The sequence below is a fragment of the Globicephala melas genome, chromosome 5 (assembly GCF_963455315.2).
Source record: "Globicephala melas chromosome 5, mGloMel1.2, whole genome shotgun sequence".
Taxonomy (NCBI): domain Eukaryota; kingdom Metazoa; phylum Chordata; class Mammalia; order Artiodactyla; family Delphinidae; genus Globicephala; species Globicephala melas.
The window spans coordinates 101,439,670-101,460,381 of NC_083318.1; the positions used below are offsets into that span (position 1 = coordinate 101,439,670).

A 20,712-nucleotide genomic window follows, 5' to 3' on the forward strand; every position below is an offset into this window, starting at 1 on the left:
TACTCAAGAAAATGAAAACACTCCAACACACAAAATTTCAGTAGCTTATGTAATATTTTCTCTATGTTTCACTTTTCTAATATGTATTTGACCACAGAAGTATTTGCCTAGCAAACTTTTTTGAGTTTACTACTCTTTTCATTTCCAAACTTTGCCTTCATTCATTCATTCAATAAGTAAGTATACCCATAACATTTTGGGTCAGATTTGGTGAGTTCCAAGGGTAAAGCAGACTACGTCCCTGCCTGGGGATCCTGTAGACTAGAGAGAGCTGGAAGGCTGGGTAAACACATAATGACTGTACACTGTGAGAATTTCTCTATAGGAATACAAAGTAAGAAGCTCTGAAGAGAGAAAAATTCTTCCTGGAGGTTCTAAAGAGTTTTCCCAGAGAAAGTGAATTCAAGTTGATTAATGAATTTAGGAGATAAGGAGGGATTTTAAGCAGAGGAAATGGTCTATGAATATGGAGGCTAACACTGTTCTATCTGAGGGGCAAGGAGGGGAGTGAGAAGCTCCACTTCCAGATCAAGAAGCAAATGAAAAGTGACTCTTCTTCAAAATTTCCCTGCCTTCACAAGAACAGGCAAATTGTTAAGTCTTCTGACGGGCAGTTAGAGAAAATTGATCTTGTACTCACAGGCAGCGCTGGTTGAAAACATACAGCACGTGTCTAACATCTTGAGAAGTATGCTACAAAAGCAAATCCCTCTGGGTGTCAATTGATAAAGATTATATTTGCATTAAACATTGAATGCCTGTGTTGGCAGAGGATAGGAGAAAGAGTCCAGATTCAAGTGCACTTACCAATCAATACCAGGGCCGATTTGTGGGAGAAGAACAGCAAGAAGCTTATAGAAGGTGAATATCAGAATCTTGAAGAAAGACAAACATGACGAACTACACTGGCCATCTTTAGTCAAATATAGCAGTATGTATTTTGGGGCTGTTAAGCAGACATACATGAATACAGCAGGAGAAGCATGATTCCTCATAATTCGAACTCAGAAGCTGTAATTCAAACAAGTACCTACAGGGCGATTTTTTTCCCCATGTTAGTTTACAACTGCCTTCAGCTAAGAGGTGCAAAGGTGAGTTGGAGAGAAAGCACTTCCACTGCCTAAACAGGCTTGTGTTCTGTGCAGTAATCCTATGTGTCTTCTGAAAGCGAGAGGAAAGGAATTTCAGGCATGATGTACTTTTTCTGTAAAAAAACAAAACAAAACAAATCATTCCCAAAGGAAGTAGGACTTCGTGAATTGTTCCTGAGCTCAGCAATATTCTTGCATCTCCAGCTAAATGAAGAGACAGACTTAGGTTAATTTCCTAGGGTGACTAGAAATGAATGCCTTTAAGACTGTTGCAAGGCTTGTATCCTACTGGGTAAAACATACGGAGTTTTGCAAGCTACTAGGAGGAACGGGAGAACATACCAAAGACTGGGAGACTGACCTTAGGCCAGTGACCAAGAGATGAAAGCATTGGGGAAGGACTGGTCTTTTCGAGACTTATATGGGCCACAGTTGAAATGCTTCTCCATAAGGTGTTTGACCAAGAATGGTTAAGACACAAGTTTTCACCCCTCCTAGCAGAAACAGATTCCTCTCCTATGTACAAGGCCTTTCTTCACACCCACGTGTACCAAGGCCAGGCACGGACGTTTCAGTGAAGAGTAATATTAGGAAGGATGGAATACCCAGTGCAGTTAGAGGTCTGGTGATGTTCAGCTGAGCACTGCCAAGGGTGGTATGAAATGGCAAGTGAAACCGTTTGTGAAAACAATTCGTAGGAAGAGGCTTTGGGTTACCGGGTTAGACCTGTCTCTCTTCCACGGAGAGTAGGGCTTACTTACTGTCTATAGCAGAGAAAGTCTAGGTGCAGAGACCTTTCCTTAGGTGGATGATCAAATGGAAGTCAAGTGCATGGGGAGCCGTTAAAGGGGCAGCCAAGCAAGATAAGAGGAGTCACTTGAAAAATGCACTTGTCTTAGGGTAGCTGGTACAAGCAACCACTGTGTGAAATCTGTATCCTGCGAGCCATGGGTAGTCGGATGCATGATAGATACCTGAAATTTCACACATTGTATTGATTCACCACGTGAAACTCTTCGGTCACACCGGAAACAGGCTACTATTCGTCTGACAGCCTGCACTACAACAGTTTCCTCAGCTTAGTTTATAGCTGCCTTCAGGTAAGAGATGCAAGCCTGAGTTGGCTAGAAAGCATTTCCACTATTAAAAGGCCCGTATTCCGACCAGTAAATATTTTTGTCCTCTCAAACTGAGACGAAAGGAATTTCATTAATGGTGTACTGTCTCTGTCAAAGAGTCACCACCAGAGGAAGCAGGGTGTGAAAATGGTTGCAGAGTTCTGAAATACTCTTCGTCTTCAGCCGAATGACGAGAAGGGCTCAGCTTAGTTTCCTAGTGTGACGAGAGGCAAATGCCTTTAAGTTTGTATGAAAGACTGATGTCCTACTGGTACAACATATGTGAGTATACCTAGCCACAAAGAGGATGGCTGAGAAGACACTAACCTCTGTGGAGACGCACTTTCGCACTTGGATAACGAGAGAAGAGCTGTAGGTGTAAGACATGCGTCTGCTGCTTCTATGGCCTAAACTGAACACCCTCCTCCCTGTGGTATTTAACTGAGAATGAGAGGCAAAAGTGTACAACCAGCCAAAGAGAAGTAGCTTCCTTTCTGAAGCAGAAAGCCTTTCTGCAATGCTATGTGAAGGGCCTTGTGTTCCAGGTGGGTGAGAAAAAGGTAATGTTACAGAAGGAAAAAATCGCAGTGTGCATGGAGACCAAGCAGTGCCCAGGGGAGTTTTACCAACGGCAGCTTTCATTGCGAAAGTTGACAGTTTAGTGGAAGTATTTGAAAGGCCGAATCCTTAGTGTTACTTGGTTAGACCTGTCTCTCTTACACAGAGAGAAGGGCTTGCTTACTGGGTACTGCAGGGAAAGACTAGGTGCAGATACCTCTCCTTAGGTGGATGATCAAAAGAAATTCAAGTGCATGGGGAGCCCTGTTAAAGGGACAACCGGGCAAATTAAGAAGAAGCACTTTAAAAATGCATTCATCTCAGCGTACACGATAGAATCGTCTAGAGTGAAGGCTGTGTGAAATGTGTATCCTATGAGCTGTTCTCCAAAGGCCACGGGTGAGTCTGATGCATGCTAGATCTCAGAAACGTCACACATTGTATTCATTCACCTTTTGAAACTCTTCGCTCACTTCCAAATAAGGCTACAACCCCTCTGGCAGGCCTACACAATGACGGTTTCCTCACGTTAGTTTGTATCTGTAAGAGGGGCAAGGGTGAGTTGGCTAGAAAGCGTTTCCACTGCCTTAAAAGATCTGTATTCCAACCAGAAAACATTTTTGTCTTTTCAAATTGAGAAGAAGGGAAATACGGGCACTGTGTGCTGTCTCTGTCAAAGAGTCATCCACAGAGGGAGCAGTGTGTGAGAATGGTTGTAGAGTTCTGCAATACTCTTCATTTCAGCTGAATGACAAAAAGCACTCAGCTTAGTTTCCGAGGGTAACTACAGGCAAATGCATTTTACTTTTTTTGAAAGGCTGGTGTCCTACTGGTAAAATACATGTGCGTTTTCAAGCCAAAATAAGGATGGTTGAGAAGACACCAACCTCTGTGGAGATGGACTATCGTGCTTGGATCACGCTAGGAAAGCTGCAGGCATAGGGCTTTGGTCGCTGCTGCTTCTAGGGCCTAACCTGAAGACACTCCTCCCGGTGGTATTTAACTGAGAATGGTAGGGAAAAACCTTCAACCTGCCACAAAGAAGTACCTTCCTTTCTGAAGCAGAAACTCTTTCTTCAACGCTATATGAAGGGCCTTCTCTTCCAGATGGCTGAGAAAAAGATAGTATTACAAAAGGAGAAATTCACACTGTTCGTGGAATCCTGGTGATGCTCAGAGGAGTTTTGCCGAGGGTAGATTTCATTGTGAACGTTGACCGTTTGGTGGAAGCATTTGCAAGGGCCAAGTTTAATGTTGCCTGGTTAGACCTGTCTCTCGTACACGGAGAGTAGGACTTGCTTACTGGATACTTCAGGGAAAGTCTAGGGGCAGAGCCATCGCCTTAGGTGGAGGATCAAGTGCAAGGGGAGCACTGTTAAAGGGACAACGAGGCAAGATAAGAAGCAGCACTCGTCTCAGCGTAAAAGGTAGAAGCGTCTAGAGTGAAGACTGTGAAATGAGTATCCTACGAACTGCACTCCGGAGGCCAAGGGTGAGTCTGATGCAAGCGAGATTTCAGGAATTTCACACATTGTATCGATTTGGCTTTTGAAACTCTTGGGTCACTTTGGAATAAGGCTACAATTCCAGCTTGCATACACTCTATTGCAGAGAAAGTCTAGGGAGCAGCACTCTGTCCTTTGGGGGATGAACATGTGGAAGTCGAGTACCTGGGGAGCTCTGTTAACTCGACAGTCCAAGCAAGATGTGAAGAGCCACTTGAAAACTGCACTCATCTCCGTGTACCCGGTAGAAGCAACCGCACTGTGAAATTTGTAACCTGCGAGCTGCTCTCCTTAGGTCATGGGTGATTCGGAGGCGTGCTCGCTTTTATAAATTTCACACACTGTATTGATTCGGCATGTGAGACTCCTCAGTCACAATAACACAGGCTACTATTCGCCCGGCAAGCCGGCACTACAACGGTCTCCTCTCATTAGTTTATAGCTGCCTTCAGGTAGGAGGTGCAAGCCTGAGTTGGCTAGACAGTGTTTCCTCTATGTAAAAAGGCCCGTTTCTGGAGCAGTAAACATTGTTGTCCTGTCACATGGAGACGAACAGGATTTCGCTCACGGTGTACTGTCTCTGTCATGGAGTCCCCACCAGAGGAAGCTGGGTGGGTGGGTGAAAAGTTGCAGAGCTCTGAAATACACTTCGCCTTCAGCCGAAAGACAAGAAGCGCTCAGTTTACTTTCCTAGGGTGAGTAGAGGCGAATTCCTTTAGTTTGCATGAAAGGCTGGTATCCAACTGGTAAAATATATGTGAGATTTCCTAGCCAGAAGGAGGATGGTTGAGAAGACAACGACCTCAGTGGAGAGGGACTTTGTGCTTGGCCTCAAGCAAGGAGAGCTTCAGGTATAGGGCTTTGGTCGCTGCTGGTTTTATAGCTTAAGCTGAACACCCTCCTCCCTGTGGAATTTAACTGAGAATGACGGGAAAAAGCATTCCAGCTGCCAAGGAGAAGGACTTTTCTTCCTGAGGCAGAAAGCCTGTTTGCAATGCCATGGGAGGGGCCTTGCTTCCTGGTGGGTGAGAAAAAGGTAATGTTACAGAAGGAGAAATTGCCACTCTCTGTGGAGCCCTGGCGTTGCTCAGAGTTTTGCTGAGGGCAGCTTTCATTGGGAACGGTGACCACTGGTGGAATCATTTGAAAGGCTGAGTCTTTAGTGTTACCTGGGGAGACCTGTCTCTCTTACACAGAGAGTAGGGCTTGCTTCCTGGGGACTGCAGGGAATTCTACGTGCCGAGCCCTCTCCTTAGGTGGATGATCTAATGGAAGTCAAGTGCGCCGGGCACCCTTAAGGGCACAACCAGGCATATTAACAAGAGGCACTTGAAACCTGCACTCACCTCAGTGAGCACGGTAGCATCGCCGACAGTGAAGGATGTGTAAAATGTGTATCCTACGAGCTGCTCTCCGAAGGCCATGGGGGAGTCTGATGCATGCTACATCTCAGAATCTTCACACATTAGGTTGAATCGGCTTTGGAAACTCTTCGGTCTCTTTGAATAAGGCTAAAATTCCACTGGCAATGCTACATTACAACGGTTTCCTCACGTTACTTTGCACCTAGGACAGATGGTGAAAGCAAAGCTATACAGACAAAATCTCACACAGAAGCATATACATACACACTCACAAAAAGAGGAAAAGGGAAAAAAATAATCTATCTTGCTCCCAAAGTCCACCTCCTCAATTTGGAATGATTCGTTGTCTATTCAGGTATTCCACAGATGCAGGGTACATCAAGTTGATTGTGGAGCTTTAATCTGCTGCTTCTGAGGCTGCTGCGAGAAATTTCCCTTTCTCTTCTTTATTCACACAGCCCCCAGGGCTCAGCTTTGGATTTGGCCCCGCCTCTGCGTGTAGATCGCCTGAGGGCATCTGTTCTTCACTCAGACTGGACGGGGTTAATGGAGCCGCTGATTCGGGGGATCTGGCTCACTCAAGCTGCAGGGACAGAGGGGTACGGATGCGGGGCGAGCCTGCGGCGACAGAGGCCGGCGTGACGTTGCACCAGCCGGAGACGTGTCGTGCATTCTCCAGGGGAAATTGTCCCTGGATCACGGGACCCTGGCAGTGGCGGGCTGCAGAAGCTCCCGGGAGGGGAGGTGGGGATAGTGACCTGTGCTCGCACACGGGCTTCTTGGTGGCTGCAGCAGAACCTTTAGCGTCTAATGCCCGTCTCTGGGGTCCGCGCTGATAGTCGCGGCTTGCGCCCGTCTCTGGAGCTCCTCTAAGCGGTGCTCTTAATCCCCTCTTGTAGCACACCAGGAAACAAAGAGGCAAGGATAAGCCTCTTGTCTCTTCGGCTGCTGCAGACTTTTCCCGGACTCCCTCCCGGCTAGCCTTGGCGCACTAACCCCTTCAGGCTGTGTTCACGCCACCAACCCCAGTGCTCTCCCTGGGGTGTAAGCTCCGAAGCCCAAGCCTCAGCTACTAGCCCACGCCAGTCCTGGCGGGTGAGCAGACAAGCCTATCGGGCTGGCGAGTGCTGGTCGGCACCTATCCTCTGTGTGGGAATCTCTCCGTTTTGCCCTCCGCACCCCTGTTGCTGTGCTCTCCTCCAGGGCTCTGAAGCTTCCCCCCTCCACCACCTGCAGTCTCTGCCCTCGAAGGGGCTTCTAGCGTGTGGAAACCTTTCCTCCTTCACAGCTCCCTCCGACTGGTGCAGGTCCCACCCCTATTCTTTTGTCTCTGTTTTTTCTTTTTTCTTTTGCCCTACCCAGGTACCTGGGGGAGTTCCTTGCCTTTTGGGAGGTCTGAGGTCTTATGCCAGCGTTCAGTGGGTGTTCTATAGGAGCAGTTCAACGTGTAGATGTATCTCTGAGGTATCCGTGGGGAGGAAGGTGATCTCCGCGTCCTACTCTTACACGATCTTCTCCTGTCTCTAATTTCTAATTTCTGGTAGGAGCAGATATCTGCCATCAGCAGATGGCATACATACATTAGTAATCTTCACAACCATTTGAGCTGGCTAAACTGAGTCAGCAAGGTCAGAATTATTGAATGAATGAATGAATGAGTAAAAAGATCACTAGCTTTAACGTATCTGGGAAAGTAATAGTCTAACCAAGTTTCAATCCACAAGCATATATTTACAATTCTGAAAACTTCCACATAATTACAAATGGGACAATAGTAGTCAATTACTATTTGGATAAAGAACAGATACAAGTTAGCACAACGTAGTTTACAAACGTACAATTAGATGGAAGAAAATAAGGTCACTTCTATATAGTTATTTCTATGTTTGTTTATTTCATGTTGGTCTCCTAACCTGACTGTAAACTCCCAGAAGGCAGGGACCACATCAATTTTGCCTACCGCTGTATTGCCAGCTCCAAGCAGTTTTTTGCATTCATGGTACAAGTAACTGACTATTTCTTTATTTCTAGTATAGTCATCCCCAGACATTTACACACAGAGATACATATTACTTTCTTATAAATTACTTTATTCTTTATTTAGAGTTAGGGCATTCCATTGGTTTTTTTTTTATTAATTAAGTAGAAAAGTAGATTGTATTTATCTATGAATTCCATTTGTGGATAGCAAAAGAGGTAGTAAAAAGTATTTGCTATAAAGAGGGAAAATGGAGTACGACGGGGTTGAGAGCCAGGGCTCTATATGGTGAATTCAGATTTCTGGAAGAATACGGTATTAAGTTTCGCTCACCTTTTTTGAAGGAACTTTGACAGCAATGAAACGCGTCCCAGGCATCCGCTGTTCAACTGGGAGATAGTCTTCCCACCTGTTAATATATTTTTTGTTAGGCAAATTTTATGGTAGGCTGTCTCCCTGCATAGGATGAATGCGCCTTGAAAACGGAAATCATATCCCTCTATGGTAGGTCCCTCTTCTTTCTGCTTTGCATTTTGCTGCTCCACTTATTCAACCCCACCTAGTAGTGACCTATACTTCCCTTGTTCCTGTTCTCCCATCTTGAAAACAGATAAAAGGCAACAAAACAATGCAACGGTCTCAACAAATATCAGGGATATCTAAAACCAGAGATGGCCAGAACTTCTGTATCCCTGATAGAACCTAGCCCACTGTTGACTACTAAGGTATCATATCATTAATACATGCGTGTTGACTGAAATAGTTTAAACTCAATTCTTCCACTTCATAATTTACTTTTAGTCCTTATACAAAACCTGATAATAAAATTCCTTAATGCTAGGAATCACAGTGAAAAATAATATATGAACTGACTTCTGTAAGATGAGTTAGAACTAAGGTTAATTCAGTGTATCTGAAGCACAGAAAGTGAGGGCAATAGTGGCACAAGATGGGGCTAGAGAAGCAGAGAGGACTCTAGACCACGCAGAGCGTTAAAGGCCAACAGTTTGTTTTCTATTCTCAAAACAATGCTTTTGAGCGATGTCTATGAGCAATGTTCCAACTTGCTTTTAAGGTTTCTAGTGTGCAGGATGGATTGGAAGGAAACAAGATATATGGACACTAGTTAGGACCTAGTTGCAACAGACAGGCAAGTTCAGTATTAGGATGTTGAGGAAGAGTTGACAGCTTCGGGAGAAATTCAGGAGATAAACTGAAGCGGGCTTAATGGGGTATGAGATGGAGGAAAGGAAGGTCTTAGGGAATTAAAGCGTTTACTACACACATGTGCAAAGCCTCACGATTAATCATCTGAACGTACAGAGGTAGATCTCTCAAATGACACCGGTTAGGAAGCAACAGTACGCCCTTTATCATTCCAAGAGACAACACAAATCAGCTATCTCGATGGAAAATTCGGCGCTACCGGTGCGTTTTTTCACTCAAACTTAGTTCCAGTAACTAGTACGCACATTTTCTGTGCCTAAACAACACAGCTTGAGGAACTGAAGGGGATTCCATGTTGGCAATTAAGGAGTGTCCCCAACAATGACAGTCCCATCTTAAAAAGCAGTCCCTCTGCATTTTACCCGAGGAGCCATGGCCAGAGCCTCCCTTGTAAAACGATGGGGAGAAATCAGAACATCACACACTGTCCCTTTCAGCTACTGTGAACTGAACCGCGAGACGACCAATACCCCCTAGCACAGTGCGGACGGGCCAGCGCGCGGGGGCAACTGTGACAGGCGACAGCACAAGAGACGAAGCCCAGGCCCAGGGGCTCTGGGCTCCACCGGCAACGCCCAGGGGCCAAGGCGTATTACCTTTCCGGGATGTGCTTTCCGCCCTTCCTCCTGGCCGACGAACGTCCGGAAAAGCCGCGACGCTGACCACAGCGCCCGCGGGCATGATGCCACTGGCTCACGTCACCCCCAACATACCGCCCACCCAACGCCAAGAGTGACAAAGTCACCAACCCGCCGCCCCCGGTGCCAGCACAAGGCCACGAACCACAGGCGCCTAGGCACAAGCCCACGCAGCTCGCGGACCACCTTCTACTGCGCATGCGCCACCGCCCGTCGAGATGACGTCATCGCGCAGGCGGATTAACGCGCTTGATTAGTAAAGAGGATTCTGATGCCTGCAATTTCCCTCCTTAGCCGGAGGCTGGTAGCACACGTCCATTAGTTCGTGTGTGTACCCTTCAGAATTCCAATCATACGGGACATGGAAAGTTGTCCCACTCTCCCAGTATCTTGTGTGGTTCTTTCAGATATTTCCCAAGTGCTTACATTCACACTTGTATCTTGTTTGTAAGTATTTGTACCTAACAGATATCCTGTGTTTTATAGAAGAGCAGGCATGCTATATACTACATACTATATACATAGTCTACAATGTGTCTTGGATAGTGACGCTGTTATCTTTCTAAAATATAAACTTGGCTGGATTGCCCTGTTGCTTAAACATCTTCACTTAGCACAGAATAAAGCCCAAGTTTTTAGCATAGCACTGAGAACTCTTCATAAACAAATATCAGTCTGTCTCTCCAACTGAATTATAAGTTCAAACTACGACTTACAAGGACCTACATCATCCACCTCCCTCCTTTGCCCTGCCAGCCTAGCCTCCCTGATCTCATCCTCTACTGCCCTGCCCTCACTCACTTTCCCCTGTCCAGCCACACTGGCTTCCTTACTATTCCTCAAACATGCCAAGCACAATCATGCCTCAGGGACTTTGCACATACTATTCCTTCTGCTTCAGAACACACCCTCCCACCCCATCTCCACTCTCCCAGAACACACCCTCCCACCCCATCTCCACTCTCCCACATATCCAATGGCTTGTTTCTCACTTCAAGGCTCTGCTCAATCGACATCTTAATAGAGGGGACTTCCCTGATCACCTACCACATTCCCTCGCCTCTTCACCTTCTTTTGTTATTCTCCAAAGCATTTACCACCACTTGACACTCCATATATTGACTTATTTATTCATCTCTCTCCCCCACGAGAATGTAAAGTACGTAAGGGCAAGAACTTTGTTCTCTTGCTACTTCCTACAACAGTGCCTTCAACTTAGCAGGTGTTATACAAATATTGGCTGAAAATGAATGTATGAATTCTTTGCCCTTTCACACGACCCTCTAGTCACACCAGAGGCTGCCCCTCCAGAGCACAAGTTCAACCTGTGCCTTTTGTACCTGTTCCCAATACCTGGGCTGTCCTTTCCTCATTCCGGCAAAATCCTCTTCCTCCAAGCCCAGCTCAAACGCTGTCTCCTCAGTCAGGCCCTTCCTCAATTTCTCCTCTATATTCCTGCTGCACTTGATTCTTTTATCATAATTAACCCACTTATAGTCACTACATGTTTATTTTCCTAGATAACTGTAAGTTGCTACTGAACAAAGACTTCTACTCACCTCTGTATCCCCGTGCCCTAACAACAAACCTATAAGGCTCTCGGTGTTCACTGAAACAATTTATTTTCTGAGTCTCTACCAATTCTAGGGAGTGGACAGTATAGTCTCCTCCTCATTATCAGTGAGCCTGGCATCTGTGGGAGGGGCTTATAGCAGAGGAAGTCACCAATGGATCATAACTAAGGTCCTGAGACTGCCATGGCAGAGAGCATGGTGAAGTTAGCCCACTGCATGCAGACGACCCTCAGAGGAGTCAGCATATGCAATGGGCTACACTTGGTATAACATGTGAACAATCAAGGTTTACAAACGTGTTCTCATGCACTTGTAAGGATCTTCTAGCCCACGCGGAGCAGACAGAACACACACAAAGGAGCCCGGAGGAAGTGAGTAGGCCGGCAGCTGCACCCTAACATCTTAAGAGGTAACATTTCTGTGACTACAGTTTACACAAATCAGATCATTTGCCTCCTTTCTAGACGCCCTGGTGATCACAGGACAGGCCAAGCCTCTCAAGTTTTAAAGCTAAAGTACAGGGTAGATCTGTGAATAGGGCTTAAGATATTTAAGAGTTAGTACCTGCATTAAGCAACCAGGTTATAGAATGAAAATTTATCTTGAACTTCCAGTCTCTCCCTCTCTCTCTCACCTCCTATCCCCTATCTTCCCACCTCCATCTCTATTCCTTCTCCCCTACTCCCTGTTTTAGGTATATACGTGCATCATTTTATGTATACACGGAATATTTACTGTCTGTTAGATTTACTTAATAAAGTGCACACTCCTCAGGCTAAATTTAGAAAGAGGACAAAATGAACACTTTCTCATGGGGGTCAGTGGTGTTCCAAAGACAAAAGATTCCTCAGTCTTAAAACCTGGCAAACACCATGTTCCTTCTGATAGTTAGATGCTACAGAAAGGCAAGTGGATCCCTGAAATTCACACGCCATTAAGACCTACTATCAACAGAGTAGATCTTAAAGCGGAAACAAGAAAACACCAGCCTTTTAAGTTCTTCCTGTCTGAAGATGAGAATAAGAGGTGGTAGCGTTCTTCCTCACGTGCACCCAAAGTGTAAAAGCAGCAAAAATATCTTAAATACATATGATGAGGAAGCCACTCTTCTGGTCCACTCGGTTTTGTTTTGCCTCTAGGGATCTGTCTCACTCCGAATCTTTGCTTTTTGTTTTCTCTTTTATATACGCTAAGAACCTGAGAGTCTTAACCTTTTCTTCCACCTCTCAACCAATAAATAGGACAAAAGAACATTTTTATGTTATGTATTTTCCATTCAAATTTTTAAAAAAGAGATAAGTAAGCTAGTTCAGTTCATATTTCTCACAAAAATCACTTTCCAAACTAAATTGTTTGTGACCATAAACAGGAAAAACACCGTACTCTATTAGCACCAGTTGACATTTCCACCTTCATGTTACCAAACACAACAGGCCTAATGTCAGAACTATTAAAAATGTTAAAAATCCCCAACCCCACTCAAAAGGCATACCAAAGTTCAGGTAAAGGAAAAGGAAAAAACAAACAAACATGAAAACAACTCACCATTATGTTTACTTTCTTTCAGAAACCCATTAACAGCGCACTGGAAGTTAAAACTAGTGTCGTCATCTGGCACCTGATGCCCAATTGTACAAATTTTTAAATAAGGAATGGTTTCTGCTAAGTCCTATAAGGCAAAACCATGAAAATATGTATTATTTCCTTTTTAGGGAAAGAATAAAAAATTAATTAGAGGAGGCAGAATATAAACCAGGAGAGTACATTGAACTTAGTATGTCAGTCATTCTGATAAGAGCCATTTTTTCCAAAGCTGCTTTAAGCAGTAATTATCACTAGATTTTCATTAAAACTGCAGAATGGACAGTTACTAAGCATGCAAAAGGAAAAGCAAATCTATGTGAATGAATGCACATGTAACTCAAAATGATATAAACAGTTCTACCTACATTTATGTTCTATCTTACATTTCAAGGGCCATAAAGCGGCTGTGATTTAAGTAGAATAGAGTCAGAAGAACTTGGATTTGAATTAGGAAATAGAGCCAATTTCAGGCATTGCTGAGAACTGGTATTCTTGGGGTGGGAGAAAGTAGACTATCCATAGAAGACAGAAAAGGATAAGTGAAAATTCTCTAGTTCTGAATTTAAATGGAAAGTAGCAGTATGAACCTATGACATATTTTAAAAATATTAAAAACAAACATACATATTTCCTAGCTCTGACCACTGAAAAAGTCTAGAAACAATTGATGTCATGTCAAAAGGACTCAGGAGTCCCTGGGAAGCTCCAACTGGCCAAAGATAGGGCCTCAGTTAGAATGATAACTGTAACGGAGTCCACGGTGATATGAATAAATAAATTTTACAAAACTGGTCACCACTGGAGGATATTTGTGAATCAACTCATTATTCTGAAAACTGTTAAATAAAAGAAGAGAATCATGCCTCTACAACTGGGCAACCAAATAGCTGATGAGGGGAGTCTTCTCAGAGAAATATACGCAGCTAATAAGTGAAGAAAAGAACAACAGAATTCACCATTTTTTGAAGCCTCAACTGAATTAATGGATGTTGGTATGAATCATCAGTGACTGCTAATATCACAGAAAGAGACAATTATCTATGTCTCCATGGAAGAACACATCATCACCTAAGACACTGTCTTGCCAAAACAAAACATGCAAGCTACATTCTGATCAACTACCAATTTACAGGAAATAAAAGGATTGAAGAATACGTTACCAGCACATGGAATGTAATCATCAAAATACACATGGGACAAATTACCTGGTTTCTTTAAAAATAAAATTCAAGGAGGAAAAAAAAGTGAGAGAGACATGGAGGGAGAACCTAGAGATTAAACAAGACTTCAGAGACCGAACAATCAACGGCAAAGGGTGCATCTTCTTCGGATCTAATTCAAAATTCTTAAAAACAATTTTTTATGACATTTAGGAGACAACTGCAAATTTGAGCACTCACTGGGTATTTAATATTAAAAAATGATATTAAGGAATAAAAGTCCTATATTTTAAATACACATTCCAAAATTATATAGGTGTAATTACATGTTGTCTCGGAGCTGCTTCAAGATAATATGGAATGGGGTGAAACAGGTGGGGGTATAGATAAAACATGACAGCCATCAGTTGGTAAATAATAAAGCCGGATGAGTTCATGGGTATACAAGGAACACTCACAGTATTTTTATACTTTTGTACATGTTTAAAATTTGTGATAATCGTTTAAAGACAAGACGACACTGCAGAAAAGAGTCTGGCAGTTTCTCAAGGGTTAAACGTAGATCTACTGTACGATCCAACAACTCTGCTACTACCTACACTGCACATCTAAAAGAACTGAAAGCAGGGATTTGAGCAAATATTTGTACACCAACGATCACAGCAGCATGATTCACAATAGCTACAAGGTGGAAACAACCCAAGTGTCAATCACCCGATGAATAACAAAATATGGTATATACACACAGTGGGATTCATTAAGCCAAAAAAGGAATGGCATTTCCTTACATGCTATAACATGGATGAACCTTGAAAACACTAGGTTTAGTGAAATAAGCCGGACATAGAAGGATAAATATTGTAGATTCCACTTACACGAGGTACCTAGGATAGGCAAATTCACACGGACAGAAAATAGAATCGAGGTTTCTAAGGGCCGGTAGGAGGGATAATGGGATTGTTCCTGTTTGATGGTTACAGAGTTTATGTTGAGGATGATGAAAAGGTTTTGGTTATAGACAGTGATGATAGTTATACAACACTGTGACTGTATTTAATGCCACTGAACTGCATATTTATAAATGGTTAAAATAAATATGATTTATGTATATTTTACCACAATGAAAAAAAGAGGAACAACTGAGTTGAAATTTCAACTCTTCCTTGTCCGAGAGTCAGTTTCATCGTCCGTAATTGTAGTTGTCTATCCTCTGAGCTTAGTGCAGAGTAAGCACTCAGTAGGAGGTATCAGTACTACTTCCACTTCAACAGCAAAGGATTGTTGTGAAGATTCACAAAGTCAATGGATATGAAAGAACTTTCTAAAGGGCAAACCGCTGTACAAATATTAACAAACATTAGGTGTTACTGTCTCCCAAGGCCATGGAACAGGTCAGAAGAAGGGTAATTCTTTTGCACTGGTATGTCCTACATGGGCCAAGAGAATATATGGGTTTCTGTACTATATCAGAAGGTATTAGGAAAAGAAAGCATAAAACTTAGAGAACAACTGTCTTTTACCCCGCTGCTTAAACACGCTCAGGCAACTGCTTAACATAAGTGCCAAAGACATAACGGACATACCTTTCTTTCCTTTTAGGCTACTACTACTCTTACTAAAAATTTACTGCATTTTCAAAATACAGAACATGGAAGCTTATAGCACTTCTTAAGCATATCTAGAGCCTACTGCCAAATACTATAGTTCAATTCATATCTTTAATCTCATTTTGAAACAGCAATTACAAATGTGTATTTAAGGAAACCACTAGCTTCCCTTTTGGAACCCATGAAAGAAGGCCAGGATTCACCTTAGCATAAGATGATAACTACTGAACTACTATGAATTATCAGAGTATCAGAAAGAAGGTCATTTTCAATTACGGGTTCCATTTACCTCTGGCTTATAATAGCGGCGAGTATATGTTAAGTCAATAATCAGCCCAAGTTCTTCGTTGTGTTCTTGGAGTTTGTTAAAAAAGATCCAAGGGGGAGAAACATTCTTCTGGAGCAAGATTCTTGTCAAATCTCTGTCAGAAAGAATAAAATAAGAAAGAACATGCGTTTAAAATCCTTTATTATATTATCCATTTATTCAAACCCTGTGATGCTAACATATGAGATTCAAAGTAAAGTCTCTTCCTCTGGAGTTTACAAGCGGTATTACGATCCTTTCTTACAGAGAGATTAGACGGCAGAAAATAAGCTCACTTCTATATAGTTATTTCTATCTTTGTTTATTTCATGTTGGTCTCCTAACCTGACTGTAAACTCCCAGAAGGCAGGGACCACATCCATTTTGCCTACCGCTGTACTGCCAGCTCCAAGCAGAGTGCCTGTAAATAGACACATAAATAAATACGTCTTGAATATCTTACCTATATGAAGGATGGCTTTCACTGCTAAATATTCTTTTATGTATTTGGCTTACTTATGTACTCTGTTCGATTGAGCTCTTTAGTTATTCAGGTGCCAGCAACACACTTTTCGTTTTAAATTAGTAGACTAGTTTTAGAGCAGTTTGAGATTCACAGCAAAACGGAGCAAAAAGTACACAGTTCCCACTTATACCCTCTCTCCTTCATCCCACACAGCCTTCCCCATTATCAACATGCCATACCAGTGTGCTTCCTTTGTGAGAATTCATGAACCAACACTGACACATCATTATCAATCCAAATGCATAGTTTATTGCATTCATGGTACAAGTAACTGACTATTTCTTTATTTCTAGTATAGTCATCTCCAGACATTTACATACAGAGATACATATTACTTTCTTATAAATTACTTTATTCTTTATTTAGAGTTAGGGCATTCCATTGGTTTTTTTTTATTAATTAAGTAGAAAAGTAGATTGTATTTATCTATGAATTCCATTTGTGGATAGCAAAAGGGGTAGTAAAAAGTATTTGCTATAAAAAGGGAAAATGGAGTACGACGGGGTTGAGAGCCAGGGCTCTATATGGTGAATTCAGATTTCTCGAAGAATATGGTATTAACTTTTGCTTACCTTTTTTAAAGGAACTTTGACAGCAATGAAACGCATCCCAGGCATCCGCTGTTCAACTGGGAGATAGTCTTCCCACCTGTTAATATATTTTTTGTTAGGCAAATTTTATGGTAGGCTGTCTCCCTGCATAGGATGAATGCGCCTTGAAAACGGAAATCATATCCCTCTATGGTAGGTCCCTCTTCTTTCTGCTTTGCATTTTGCTGCTCCACTTATTCAACCCCACCTTGTAATAAGCTATACTTCCCTTGTTCCTGTTTTCCCGTCTTGAAAACAGATAAAAGGCAACAAAACAATGCAATGGTCTCAACAAATCAGGGATATCTAAAACCAGAGATGGCCAGAACTTCTGTATCCCTGATAAAACTTAGCCTGGTGTTGACTACTAAGGCATCATTAATACATGCATGTTGACTGAAATAGTTTGAACTCAATTCCTCCCCTCCACAGTTTAGTTTTAGTTCTCATACAAAACCTGAAAATAAAATTCCTTAATGCTAGGAATCACAGTGAAAAATAATATATGAACTGACTTCTGTAAGATGAGTTAGAACTAAGGTTAATTCAGTGTATCTGAAGCAGAGAAAGTGAGGGCAATAGTGGCACAAGATGGGGCTAGAGAAGCAGAGAGGATTCTAGACCACGCAGAGTCTTAAAGGCCAACAGTTTGTTTTCTACTCTCAAAACAATGCTTTTGAGCGATGTCTGTGAGCAATGTTCCAACCTGCTTTTAAGGTTTCTTGTGTGCAGAATGGATTGGAAGGAAACAAGAAATATGGACACTACTTAGGACCTAATTGCAACACACAGGCAAGTTCAGTATTAGGATGTTGAGGGAGAGGTGATAGATTCAGAAGAAATTCAGGAGATAAACTGAAGCGGGCTTAATGGGGTATGAGATGGAGCAAAGTCTCCATGAGCAAAGTCTCACAATTAATCATCTGAACGTACATGAGCACACATGAGCAAAGTCTCACAATTAATCACCTGAACGTACAGAGGTAGATCTCTCAAATGACACTGGTTAGGAAGCAACAGTACGCCCTTTATCATTCCAAGAGACAACACAAATCAACTGTCTCGATGGAAAATTCGGCAGTACCCGTGCGTTTCTTCACTCAAACTTAGTTCCAGGTCCTCTTACTCACATTTTCTGTGCCAAAACAACACAGCTTGAGGAATTGAAGGGGATTCCATGTTCGTAATTAAGAAGTGTCCCCAACACTGACAGTCCCATCTTAAAAAGCAGTCCCTCTGCATTTTACCCGAGGAGCCATGGCCAGAGCCTCCCTTGTAAAACGATGGGGAGAAATCAGAACATCACACACTGTCCCTTTCAGCTACTGTGAACTGAACCGCGAGACGACCAATACCCCCTAGCACAGCGCGGACGGGGCAGCCCGCGGGGGCAACAGTCACAGGAGACAGCACAGGAGACGAAGCCCAGGCCCAGGGGCTCTGGGCTCCACCGGCAACGCCCAGGGGCCAAGGCGTTATTACCTTTCCGGGATGTGCTTTCCGCCCTTCCTCCTGGCCGACGAACGTCCGGAAAAGCCACGACGCTGACCCCAGCGCCCACGGGCATGATGCCACTGGCTCATGTGACCCCCAAGGTGCCGCCCACCCAACGCCAAGAGTGCCAAAGTCGCCAGCCCGGCTCCCCCGGTGCCACCACAAGGCCCCGAAACACAAGCGCCTAGGCACAAGCCCACGCAGCTCCCGCACCTCCTTCTCCTGCGCATGCGCCACCGCCCGCCCAGATGACGTTCACACGCCCAGACGCTTCATTCATAAAGAGGAGTATGACGCCTGCAATCCCCTCCTTAGCCGGAAGATGGTAGCAGAGGTCCACTAGTTCGTGGTGTGTGCACCCTTCAGAACTCCAATCACATGGGACATGGAAAGCTGTCCCACTCTCCCAGTATCTTGTGTGGTTCTTTCAGATATTTCCCAAGTGCTTTACATTCACACTTGTTGTATCTTGTATGTAAGTATTTCTACGTAATGGAGATCCTGTATTTTATACAAGAGCTGCATACCAGACATAGTCTACAATCTGTCGTGGATCGTGAGTTTCCCAGTCAATTTTTGCGTACATCCATCCCATTCTCTTTAATAGCTGCGTCACATTACATAATTTACACGGCCAGTCCGATACTGATGGACTTTTAGTTGTTTTCAGTTTGGGGGTATTCTGTTTGTTTGTTTGTTTGTTTTTGTCCTCTGTTATAGATAGGCTGCAGTGTGAACCTCTTTATACATGTGTATAGCTATATATAAATTTCTAGACATAGAATTTCTGGAATGAAAGAAATGCAAACTTAAAATATTGAAAGGTTTTCAATCAATCTAATCTGCCTAATCAACCTTCAAAAATACTCTATCAACTTACACTCCACTCACAGTGAAACATTTATTGGGTTTCTATTATGTGCCTGGTATCATGCTGGAGGTTGACAGTATGGATTTACATTTTAGACAATACCAAAATATGCTTGAGAGAGATAAGAGTGGAGCTCAGGTATAACATTTCCTCACAGTATCAGGCATAGGGATCGGTACCTGTTAGAAAAACTATGAATCCTGCCACAAGTGGAACAGCAAAGAACAGCATGTCCTACAGTAGGTCTGAAGGTATAATAGCATACTAAATTCCATTGTTATTTATAATAACAAATGTTTTTTGTTAGTTTTACTTTTCAGTTTCTAGTTTCTGAAAGTATCTTACATACACTGTTAGTAATCTTCACAACCATCTGAGCTGGGTAAACTGAGTCAGGAAGGTCAGAATTATTGAATGAATGAATGAATGAATGAATGAGTAAAAAGATCACTAGCTTTAACGTATCTGGGACAGTCAATAGTCTAACCAAGTTTCAATCCACAAGCATTTATTTACAATTCTGAAAACTTCCACATACTTACAAATGGGACAACAGTAGTCAATTACTACTTGGATAAAGAAAAGATACAAGTTAGCACAACCTAGTTTACAAACTTACAATTAGGCACATTCAATTTGGTGCTAAGTCATAAAATATTCTTTTGCAATTTATGAAAAATATCCAATGGGCATGTAATGGCCAAAAAGTACAAATGATACAAATATCTATAGACATGACAACGTACAAATTGTGACATAAATCTATCGGAAACTAGAAAATCTATGTTGGTCTTATAGTTCCAGCTTGCTAAAAGATACAGGCTTTGGGTGGGAACACAAAAAAGTCCAGACCTGGCCATAATGGGGTTTCCAGAAAGTATGCGAACTAGCAAAGAGTAGGCCTCTGGATGGGAGTGGGTCCAACATGAGATGAAACAATGCCTTAATGGGTATGTAGTATGCTGGGACGGAAAATCTAGGAGCAAGGGATATTTGGAGAATCAGACAGCGAAGTATTTGACACTAACAAAATCTACCAGTATCCCATAGGGCCTCAGGTACCATGCAAGGGTTTGAGGGATTCCAGTATTTAATTAAATCAAAATGTGACAATGGGAGGAATTAAGGACAGCCTCAGGGGTAGACGAACTGGGGATGTTACACCAAGACATGTCTCAGTCAACCTGATGGGTTCAAAATGCTGGGACAAGACAATACCCTAACTGTAAGAATAAAGGTTTCGGTCAGGGTAGGGCCTCATGTTCCTAAGTGCTGAAATAGAGCTCTTTAGTTTCTTCCTCCTACATGGAAGATTCTTTTAGAGGTTAAGATGATGCTGAGCTTGCAAGCTAAAGTTAAATGGCTGGAACTAGGGAGAGAAAATAAGTTACATAGGCTCGGAACCAGGAAAAGCCTAACTAAGGGTTTGCCTAACTAAACAGAATTGAAAGTTGGAACTGCATAGTTTAATAGGTAAACATTTTACTGATACCAAAATGTGTCTTACCACACTCCCCCCA

The 20,712-nt window shown here is 42.9% G+C and overlaps 1 protein-coding gene across 11 annotated transcripts in view; it reads right to left on the reverse strand.

Moving 5' to 3' along the window:
• LOC115850047 (microtubule-associated protein 9) overlaps positions 1–20,712 on the reverse strand; it is a 71,249-nt gene that overhangs the window by 37,995 nt on the left and 12,542 nt on the right. For 3 of the 11 annotated variants that reach the window (XM_060299593.1, XM_060299604.1, XM_060299605.2), the window contains exon 1: positions 808–1,204. The gene's annotated coding sequence lies outside the window, so the exon portion shown is untranslated. Of the gene's footprint in view, positions 1–807; positions 1,205–3,654; positions 5,291–5,618; positions 5,839–7,947; positions 8,024–9,437; positions 9,657–12,598; positions 12,723–15,693; positions 15,827–16,809; positions 16,886–20,712 lie in introns of those variants that run through there. The other 8 variants (XM_070045598.1, XM_070045600.1, XM_060299602.2 and 5 more) reach the window with 6 other exon arrangements.